The sequence below is a fragment of the Medicago sativa genome, chromosome 8 (assembly GCF_051527215.1).
Source record: "Medicago sativa cultivar Bolivia chromosome 8, Bolivia_mono, whole genome shotgun sequence".
NCBI lineage: Eukaryota > Viridiplantae > Streptophyta > Magnoliopsida > Fabales > Fabaceae > Medicago > Medicago sativa.
This window is the reverse complement of record NC_140756.1, coordinates 80,209,208-80,221,271: the sequence shown is the minus strand read 5'-3', so window position 1 is coordinate 80,221,271 and position 12,064 is coordinate 80,209,208. Positions and strand designations below refer to the sequence as shown.

General features: G+C 32.2%; 1 long non-coding RNA gene across 1 annotated transcript; it reads left to right on the top strand.

Moving 5' to 3' along the window:
* On the top strand, positions 1-1,273 carry LOC146902057 (uncharacterized). The gene is made up of 3 exons (XR_015023607.1): positions 1-137; positions 221-285; positions 849-1,273. It is a non-coding gene; the product is annotated as an uncharacterized LOC146902057 (long non-coding RNA).
* The last annotated feature ends 10,791 nt before the right edge of the window (positions 1,274-12,064 follow it).

The window sequence follows — 12,064 nt, the reverse complement described above, 5'->3', positions numbered from 1 at the left end:
GGCTTCTGTCATGCTCCCTATGTTGTTTGCTCACGATTTTGGTGACCAAATAGGTCAATTGGGGCAGCTATGCTGTGAAGCGAATCACTGATGTGAGGGATGTGGTTAAAAGGTTCATGGTTCTTCATAATATCAAGGTGCTATGTCAATACCATATCAAGGTTCATAATTACATATTTTACAAAAACTGTGTATAATCATTGTTTTTATTGCTGTGCAGTCAATTACTGAAGATGAAAATGATGTGAATGATGACAACGTTGTTACTTTGAGCGATTTTGTTAGGTATATTTTCTGTGTTGACATAAATGTAGGTTGCATGCATAAGTAGGAAATTAGAAGCAGATGTCTTATTAATCAATGAATAATCACCGCTATTTAGAACCATAGGCTTCAAAGCAACTTTGCTGTTATCTTATAGTTTTGATTCTAGCTGTGTATATTTTGTTATGTGGCCAATCTACTTTTACTACTATTAGATCCGTAGAATCTGTAAAATTGCAGAAGCATTGGCAGGTAGTTTTTTCCTTTGTAGAAGAAACACTAATAATAATAAAATTGGGTCTTTTATTCACGCATGTACCATTTATGTTAACCAATAAACCAGTAATTGTGTCAGCTTGTGTACTCGGAATTCTTTGTAAAATTCAGTCTTATAGAAGTATTTTTATAAGTACACTATATTTCTATATGGTTTATTAATTTTTATAAGTACACTATATTTCTATATGGTTTATTATTTAGTTTAGAATCACCGCCATTTTAAACTAATGTTTTCAAGTGTGTTTCCTTTATCTTTAAAGAATTCTGAGATGTCAAAAACTTATTTTGTTTATTGTATAATGAAGGTTGAGGGTGTTGGTTCATCCAAATCTGCCGCTAATCAAAACGAAACGAATGTCATCCAGCTGAATGATCGAGGCAAAGAGGATGAACAGACACCTTGCAGCAAACTGGTGGGGAAAAGATCAGCTGAGAAGGGTGTTTCTGAACTGACGGCTTATGAGTTGGACGGCGACCAATCTACAACAAAATATGTCATGCTGAAATGTGTGAAGATTGAGCCTAAAGATTAAGAGGAGTGTCATGTTCCAGTCCGTTTCTTACATTATTTTTACAATTGTCTGGATGTTATGGGTTTTGTCTTATTTGCTATTGTTCTATCTTATTTAAGTACTATTTGTTCGTGCTCCTTTAAGCGCCTGTTATGGTGTATGACATTTTGTATCCGTACTTTGTTTAATTTCGAATGATATCCTTATTTCAGCTTAAATTTGAATGATTTCGTAAAGTATTCAATTCCTTTGTAGTATGTCTTTTAGCTTTATAAGGCACCATACAGTTGTCAACCATGACATCTATGGAACATAAAGACAAGTTCGGATTAGAACCATATTACTAACTTATTTGTCGAATTTGTGCATTTTGCTGCCAGACTTTGTAAACAGATGTATATTACCAAGTTTATGCTACTGATAACTTCGTATTTGTCATTTATAAGCATCTATAATCATGTACAGCGGTGATTTGCCATATGTCGCGTATGAAATTAACAGTTAGTTTACAACATAGCATCAAATTAGAATGTATGTCCTATTTGCATTCCTTTTTAATTCCAATTCATATTTGTTAATAAGATCATATCCTCAATCGCGGTGATTAGACATATGTAACTAATGGTATCCAATAAGAAAAGCACCATCCTAGATAGCGGTTGTTAGTCTAAAATGAATGCAGTTTTTTTTTTTACGAGTATATTTTTAAAATTACCTTATCTGTTTAGTGCTTCCACTATCATTTTTAAAACAGTAGTTTCATGATATATGCGACCTATAGCTACTTATATATGTTTAATCCATCTCCAACATGTGGATGCAAAATGAATATACAAAGATGCGGTTATAGACTTATGAACGGACTATGTCACCGCAAATATTTGCAAAGTCTTGGCATATCACTACATCAATAATCATTTTGTTCTCAAGTTGTTTTGGAGTAGTGCAGTTTTGGCTTCTGACATTATAATACACTCAAAGAAATTGGTAATTAATATTCACATTGGAAAACGACACATTAAATTAAGTCTGCCTTTTGCTCTGCCTACACACGCCATTCAATGCTGGTTGTATAACCAATATTCAGTGAGCAGTTATACAATCAGGTAATCCTTATTATCTAATCCTAAGCTACAATGTAAACAAATATGCAAAACCCTAATTCTTTAGTTTGAGCGGGAAATCTTGCAAACCTATTCATTTAATGCGATTTTCAAAATTCAAATTCCTCTTACCTTATGCCTAGGCGCTTAATGCATCTCTTGATGCCAATTAAATGTATATTTCCCATTAACGAGGCTCTAAACTAGGTTTTCTAAGCAATTTCTACAGACTCTTCATATTCCTTTATCACATTCATTGAATAGGTTTGCGTTTTTCCATAGCAACATTTACCAATGGAATGTGTTTCATGCATCTATAAATACTCCCTCCGTCCTAAAATATAAGCAAAAAAATCTCATTTTCTTTGTATCAAAATATAAGCAAAAAACACCAACTTTTATGTTATTATTGTGTTTTTTCAAACAAATCATCTTTTCCAATATAAAATTAAATGCATGTTGCATTCAATTTGTTTCTCTTTTTATTTTCTCCACAATTTTTAACCAATGAAAATTATTTTTACATCTTTCCATGAAACTTATTCCAAGGAGAACACAAAAAATTATACCTCAAATCACTAAGTATTGGTTTTCTTAATAAGTGTGAATTAGTGTTTTTTGCTTATAAAAAAAGACGGAGGGGGTACATCCCATCTTTATGGATTCTTGCAATGATACGAGTGCAGTGCAGCCACCAACCATCTGTCTTCCAACAACTGCAGTTAATGTTTTGTGTCTTTCCAATGTGCCCAATACTTATCTTTTAATGATGTATATTTCCCATGCAGCAACTACTACCCAATGCCTATACAACAATTACTAATGCACCTAATCTCTACCTCTCTATATATGGAACAAATGAGTTCCTTTTGTTCTACCTGCGTCTCTCACAAGAAGAGTAAAACTATGGCTCACTATAACTTACAAGATCTGCACTCTTACTATTGTTTAACCGATGTGTAAATATCTTTCATTCTATGTGTGTTTTAGTTATCTTATGTGTGAATGTTGTCTTATGGAGACAATTCCTGTGAAGACTATTATTCCTTCAACTTCACTCATTCACAATCATGCTTTCAAAAGGAAAACAACAACTCACATAACCTCTCCTACAAGAATTTCAAGTTCAAGACTTTTACGCTTTTCCTAATTAAGCCTTGGCGTGTCTCCCTTTTCAACAACGATCCGACCAAGCAAACCGGCTTTTCCTCCGCCGCGATTCGTCAGTGTTGCGTCCACCTTGGCCTGGATATCCTAATGCTAAAGAGCTTATTTGTGATGCATATGGTAAATGCAAACACGCAATGGAGAAAGCAAAGGACAAAGCCTCATAAACAATTGATAAGAAGAGAGATATTGTTTATTCAAACAAAGAAGCAGTGAAAGAAGTTGTTAACAATGTTGTTGATGCAGTTGATAATGCTAAAGAGAAAGTTTATGATAAAGCTAATGATGTTTATGATAATGTTCAAGATTCCACAAAAGGGTCATTGGAAAAAGGAAAAAAAATGGGACAAACGTTTAAGGAACATGTTGATAATGTGACCGAGACGAAAGACGGTGTGAAGAAGTTTGTGTCATTATCTATGGAGAGAGTTGAATCATTGACGAATGAGTTGAATTTGTTGGGGATTTGCAAGTGGTTATGGAATTTGTGTTTGGATCACTTTTAATTGACATGTTGTTTCTTGGAGTTCATCAAAAGCGCTTTAGATGAGATGTTGGTTTCAAGCATTAGTTTATATTTTGGATTCAATCTTTGTTCTACTTTAACCTTTGTTTTATTGTTGCAATTCTGTACTCCAGTTACTTTAATCCACTCCAACTTTTAATGAATGGTGTGTTTTTTCTCTATAATTAGTTATTATAATGGCAATTTCTATGGTACACTCGAAAATTTTGAGTGTACCGGTACACCCGTGTATTTAAATGTACAATTTAATGATTTATTTTATTTAGAAAAAATATTTTCTATCATTTATAATTATAATAATTATATTTTATTTATCAAAAGTGTGGCAAAGCAAAATTCAAATTTTTTTAAAATTTTTTATTACTCATAATAGTGAATATTGATTATTTTTTTAATAAAATGTTAAAAAATTTAGTATGATTCTTATAAAGAATGAAATGATGTTTTTTTATGGGATAATATTTTCTAAAATATAAAAGTTCATAAATATCTCTTTATTACATAAAAATTATCGTTAACTTATTGATTTATGAAATAGGTGTACCAGTACACCTTAATTTAAGGGTGTATCGTAGAAACTCCCTATTATAATAGCATTTGAATATTTTGTTTTTTTACTGCATCATGCATTAATATTATATTATTATAGCATTTTTACCAAGAAACGTATACAGGTAAAAAAAATGAGTTTTATAATAGAATTTTAATATAGTTTTTGATAGAAATGGGATATAATTTGATAGTATCTATATATCGCACCCAAGCTTGAATAATTTTAATTTAATTTTCTATTGATACCTTATTTAATAATATGAGCATATGAATATGATCATACCAATTTAAGTCTGAAAACTCAACTCAATGCCTTGCACGTTTTCTATCAATTATTGATTGCTCTAAGATGTTAATTTTGCACCTAATGTTAATATGAATGCCTATACCTGCTATAATTGGCTGCCATGCCTTGCGAGCAAGGATTCCTGAAATCATTGACACATATAGTAACAAAAAATCATCTACAACTACCAAATTGTCTATAATTAATTTTATTATTCTTGATTGATTCAAATTTTCCCTAGAAGGCACAGCTACTTCAATTAACACCATTGCTGCATCCGGACTACCTAATCACAAAATCAAGTTAAAAGTTGGAGTCTCTGTGATGTTATTGAGAAATTTGGACCAATCCGCAGGCCTATGCAATGGTACAAGATTGATAATTACATAAATGGGTAGATATGTTCTTGAAGGAAAGGTGATAACATGTAGCAGCATTGGTGATAAGGTATATATACCTAGATTGTCACTAACATCGTCGGATACAAGGATACCGTTTAAATTCCAACGTAGGCAGTTTCCTCTATCTGTATGTTTTGCAATGACAATCAACAAGAGTCAAGGACAATCACTCAAACAAGTGGTTGTGTACCTTCCTCAACCTGTATTCTCTCATGGTCAACTTTATGTCGCAATATCCAAAGTGACTTCCACGAGTGGTTTGAAGATTTAAATGACTGATGAGAATGGTGCTAGCATGGATAACACTTCTAATGTAGTTTACAAGGAGATTTTCTGCAATCTACCGACCTAAGGTCTTTTTTTTCATTGTAATTTTATTATCAACATTTTATTTTGTACCACAAGCACATTAATTTCAATATATTTACATGTTTTCTTTCCAATCGATATGACCTGTGCGACAGCACGGGTGGGTGGTCTAGTATATATATATATATGAAACACCCACCCACTTTTATGAAGGTATGGTTTAGCATTGACCACCTTCTATGTTTGGACAAAAAACCTCAATGATTCCTTTTCAAAACAAGTAAGTTGGAGGGCACTTATGTAATTCAACGATTACCTTTTTAATTTTTCTGATCCTACCTCTTCTCCCTCAATACTCATCATTGTTGTGCTGAAAGCCACACACGCACATGGTAGATTTAAAGAGAGTTAAAGAGTTTTTTTTTTTTTTGTTACTTTTTTTTTTCGATTTTCATTTCAAGGAGGAAAAGCAATTTGCTTTTATATTTTAATTCCAAAAGCATGATGCAGATTTCAATTTGAATTGTTTCAAAGTTAAACGGCGGCGGTACTTCCTTTGGATCAATTCCCAATTGCGGACACAAATGGAAGCTATCGGAACCGCCGTAGTCTTCTTCGTTGGAGACGGAGGATTTGTCAGAATCCAGATATGTAGTTTTCATTTTTATCAGGTTGAATCTAATAGAAATTGCCCCTTCACGGCATTGAGGGGGTTGAGACGAAAGAGCTGAGACGAGGATGGTACCGTAAAAAAAGATAAACTCTACTGTTGCAATTGCAGGAACACAAGAGAGAATGAGTTTTTTTTTTTTTTTTTGTCAGAAGAGAGAATGATTTGAAAGGAAAATTAAAAATTATAACGTGTAAAGTGAGAGAATTGGGTAAATAAATTAAAAATAAATACTTGAATTACATAAGTGCCCTCCAACGGTGCTGTTGAGAAAGAAAACTTCGACGGTGCTGTTGTTGACGGTGAAATTGATGAGAGTTACTGCACTCCGACGGTGCTCTTGTAAGAGGAAGCTTATCGATGAATTTTCATCATAACAACTCACCCTCCATTTCCACACCTACAAATTTTGAAATGGCATCATATCAATATAAATAGTATATATATAAGGTAAGATTTTTTTTATGCCACATATCACTTCCACATTCATTCTCAATATTTTTATTATTTTTTCTATTTTTAAAAACCAATATTTTATTTAACATATAAATATCTCAACAAACTTTTGATCTCATGCACTCAATATTTTCTTTAAATTTTTATTGAATTTCTAATATTTTATGTAGCAGAAATATCTCAACAAACTACACATAATACTTTCAACAAAATTTACATATACGATCTTATTTTATGATTAAAACACTCCAATTTGTTTATTTGTTTTTAGGAAAAGAAACTTCAATTAGTTATTACTAATCTTTTAGCACTATATCATTCAACCACTTTCTTCCCTTTCAATCGATTTTTCTCTCTCATACGCATGAGCCACGAAACAAACTCATGACCACATGTTTAAAGGGACCCAAAACTCTTACCACTTGGACTAATTCATTATTGATTTTGTTACACTTTTTATTTTTGCATTGGACATTCATCTCATCATTTATATTTATTTTTATGATCTTATTATAATTGTAAATTTAAATAAATTCAATCTAATATACTGACACGTGTATTCATGCACACAAACTTATAAAACTTACTCCCTCCGGTCCTAAATATAAACAAATTTGACTTTTTAGATTCATTCAATTAATGATGTATGTGGTCCATAATATGAACCACATACATTATTCATTGAATGAACCTAAAAAGTTAAATTTGCTTATATTTAGGACCGGAGGGAGTATTTAATATCTAACCCGGGTAACGCCTGGTCTCTAAACTATTTTAAACTAAAAAATCCACATACACATGAAGAAAAAAATAAGATGTTGAAGAAAAGAAAATTTGTGAATCTACCTCTCAGTTGCTTCGCTTGATCAGTCTTAGTCTGAAATATTCAAGTAAAAAAGAGACAAACCAAGAAAAATGTAACAAAAAGTAGATGATTTTTGGAAGAAGGAAATATGTGAACTAAATTCGAAACGTTTTATTTTTAAAGTTGCTCAGTTCACAATTTTGAAGGAGGTGTGAATAGCTCAGCAGTTGAAGAAGAAGGAAATAGCAGAAAACAAAACGTCAATTTAGGCTTTAGCTCACTGGAAGTCTGAGGAGGATGGCGGCGATGATGTCGTCTCAAAATGGACGCGTTTGCAGATCAAGAAGAAGAGGGAATGAGAAGAAGATGAAGATAGGGGTAAAACTGTCATTTCACGTGTGGGTTGACCAATTAACAGCGCCACGCCATCAAAGTAATGACGTGGCAGTCATTAAGTGGGTTAAGGGACAAAATTTTAAATGATTTTGCAAGGGTAATTTGCCAGGATTAACGATTACAGGGACTAATTTTTAAATGACTTCTGATTACAAGGACGAAACACATATTAAAGTCTATATATAATAATAACTGAATCGACCATTTACCCAGCCAAACCCAATTCGGGCTTCAAGCTTATTGGGCCATGTTTTTAAGAATTTTGCTCTCCCCTGAACTTTTCGCTCGCACCCAGCTGAAAATACTATAATGCCCTTGGGCTAGTTAACTAGTGGAAGTGTAAAATAAAGCGCAAGTTAAGTTAAGTGACGCTTAGTGGCTACTTTTTTTAAATTTATTCACTATAATCAAATTATTTTATTTACTTTATTCTAAATTATTTTATTTACTTTTTTTTGACAAAATTATTTTATTTATTTTACTCTAAATTATTTGTTCACTTTATTCTAATTATTTATTTACTATATTCTAATTTATTTATGAACTTAAAATAAATTATAATTTATTTATGCACTTAAAATAAATTCGAAATTATAAAATAAATTCGATTTTATTCTTATTCAATATTTATTCTAATTTATTTATTCATTAAATACAAAATTAGAAAATAAATTCGATTTTATTTATTCAATACATAATCCTGAACATAAAATAAATGCAAATATAAATACAAATAAAAAACAAAATTAATAAATATAACTCTCGTTTTATTAATATCATTCAAACATTACAATAATTAATACATATATTTTATTTGAATTTGAAGTAGCAATAAACGTCACAAGAAAGGGGGGTTTGAATTGTGACCCTTTTAAAAATTATTCCTGGAAGTTAAATAAAAATATATGCTCAAGAAAATCTTGGTTAGTGTTAGTTATAATAAAATATTATAATATTAGGACCAGAGAACTCTGGATAGTAAAATAAATAAAAGGACCAGAAAGTTCTGGAATAAAAGACTGAAATAAATAGAGCAGTAAAGGACCAGAAAACTCTGGATATATAACTGAAATAAATAAAGCAGTAAAGGACCAGAAAACTCTGGATATATAACTGAAATAAATAAAACGATAAAGGATAAGAAAACTCTGGATATATATAACTGAAATAAATAAAGCGATAAAGGACCAGAAAGTTCTGGATAATTATTAAGTGGTAGGTTAATTATTTAATTTTAGTTTTAAGGACCAGAGCACTCTGGAAAATTAATATATTTAATTATAGTTATATGTGACGGCCAGAAATTAAGAGATGAGAGAAGAGAGAGAACACAAGAGATTTATCCTGGTTCGTCTAACCGGCTACGTCCAGTCCCCACACTACGTGTGAGATTATCCACTATAGTATCCTGCTATCAGAAACTTCTGAATAACACTATAATTTGTTGATCACACCAGATCAGTCCGTTACACTCTGTATTATCAACCTCAGCAGGCTTCTACTATTCTTGATCACACAAGAAAAGTTCTATCTCAAACTAGTAAGCCTAATAGACTTGAGATCTAGTTACAATTTGTATGGTGGTGGGTGTTGGTAAAATATGGAATCTCAAAAGAGAAAAAGTATCTCATGTGGAGATTTCAAAATAATATCTCAAAGAGATATTTTAAATACAAACTCTCAGGGATATCTAAGCATTAAGAAGAAAGATATGTGTAGCTTGCTTTGTTGTTGTTGTTGAAGAGCTTGAGAATATTTCTTTTGAATATTCACGTGAATGAGAGAATGGAATTCTTGTGTGTAAGCTCTTGAAGAATTTGCCTTGCTATATGCTTGTATTTATAGAGGCTTGATTTGTGAAGCTCACTTGAAATGTACATGAACATACAGCTGTGAAGCTTGTACGTAAGAAACAACCCATGTGCTCTTGCTTTTGTTGCTAGATGCACAAGTGTTGCAAAAAATGTGTTATTCCAAGTGAAGAATGTTCTGAAGAACATTCTCTTCTTTCTAGCCTTTTGAAGACAGCCCACGTGAGGTTGTAATACAGCTGTGCATGAGTTGTAATTGGCTGTGTTTGAATGATAGCATCCTTATCCATATTTGTAGTTTCATCAGAATGTTCTCAAGAACATTCTTTCTTTGTAAAACAGCTTTGTTTCTTCTTTTTCTATGGTACGTGCTTTTCCATTTCTTTTCTAAGTGCAAAGCCTTTATGTAATCATATGAAATTCTATTTATGTCATGTATCCCAAGTATCTTCTTTTGGTGAGACAGAGAGAATATTTTGCTTCTTGTTTTTGTACCAAAAATTCCATTTATGTCCTTTTGCTTAATTGCTTTGATAAGGACGTTTTTAACTTGTCTTGTGAGCAAAGAACCTTCTTCTTATGTTAAGAACATTCTCATGAAACATTTCTCACAAAATTCATTAGTAGATAAAAATAAGTATTAAATGTTTGTAATCTTTAAAACATCAAATAAGGATTTTGTCCTCAACAATCTCCCCCTTTTTGATGATGACAAACATTTATAATTTGTTTTTGATTTTGATATTAAATTTGAGATTTGATAATTTATTTGTGAAATAATTTTATCAATAACTCCCCCTCAATTTTAGCATCCAAGATCTTTTTGAATAAATTGAGAATATATGCAATAATGCACCAAAATAAATAATGAAACGAAAATATCATTTCGTATATAAAGATAATGATACATACTTCAAGTTCACATAAGGTTCATATATCAAAATAGCATAAAGTAGCAAAATGACATAGAAACAAAATATAAAAAGTGCATAATACAGAAGTACATGGAATGTTTTTAATACAAGGCAGCAATAATATTTAAAGCAGCAAGCTAGCAACCTAAAATATATCCTTGTATGCATCATGTGCGCAGCAACACCATTCCAAAAACAAAAGTTGTACTTCTAATTATCTCCCCCTTTGTCACATAAAAAAGGAGATAAAGCACCAAGTCTTCAAGCTTCACTTAGAAGGAGAAGATCCATCAGAAGAGGATGAATTAGATGGAACCGGCATAGGAATAGCAGGTGGTGGAGGAAAAGGATTAGTCATAGGTGGTTCAACACCCCATTTGGCACTTAGAGAATTGTACCATTGCCTTAAACATGTATTTTCCATAGAATCATACACAATATGATTCATGATTCCATGAAATGCTTCAAACAACTTCAAGACATCCTTCCTAATCTTTCTTATTTCCCTTTCAACTCTTGTCTTCTTAGGAGGAGGTTCATCCATGGAAGGAGGGAGAGATTCGCCAGTTAGCACATTGAAAGAAGGAGAAGAGGATTGCATTTTATGATGAGGAGTAGGAGACTCATAAAAAGGTGGATCCATGAAAAACTTATCAATTGATTCAGATCTAAACAAGGCTGAATAATTGTGTTTTGGAGGAGACACATAGAGTGGTGCAGCCACTGACACTTTGTTTGTGGGAGCAATTTCACCAAAGAAACTTTGCATCTCATACAAGTTTTGAAACTTTGGAAAGATGAGATTTTGAGCAAAGTTTTCTAACAACCTAGCATGGTCTTTAGACACAGGAGAACTCTTTCTAAGAGGTTCTAACTCAGGTTGAAGGCATTGAAAAAGATGTTCCATAGAAATAGGATTCTTTCTTTTGGTACCTTGAGAGTGTGACACATTTTCAGCAGGGGGAATGTGAATCTCAGGTTCATCCTTCATTTGATGAACATTTTTAGGTCCAAAGGTTGAGAACTTAAAACTAGAGAGTTCATCATCAAGTGGAACATTGAGTTTCTTGAGAATTTTTGACAAAGCCATTCCATAAGGGAAAGTGCCCTTTTTGCTGGAATTTTTGGCAGCAAGCATCATGTTTTGAATGATGATTTGAGGTAAATTGAGTGGTTCACCTTTAAACATGTGATAGATGAGCAATATGTCATTGTGAGAAATTTGATCATAGCTGCCATTTTTAGGGAGCAAGCTATAGTGACACATGTTTGCTAGAATTTTGGTGGTGGGAAGCAAGCTAGAGTATGCGTGGTCTGGTGCATCTGGTTTAAAGATGGTTTTGCACACAGTGTCATAATCTAGACCTAAAACATCGTATCAACCATCACCAAAAACAATTGGTCCAGAAATAGGAATGTTAAGAATTGTGGAAATTTCATCTAAAGAGATGTACACTTCGACATCTTTGATTGTGGAAACAATCAAATCTTTTTCAGGATAGCATTTAGCCATTAGATAGGAAGCTTGAATTACCTCTGGATAATGTCTTTCCCTAATTTGAAGGAAAGGAACCCAACCTAGTTTCTCAGGATATTGTTTGATAAAAATTTCA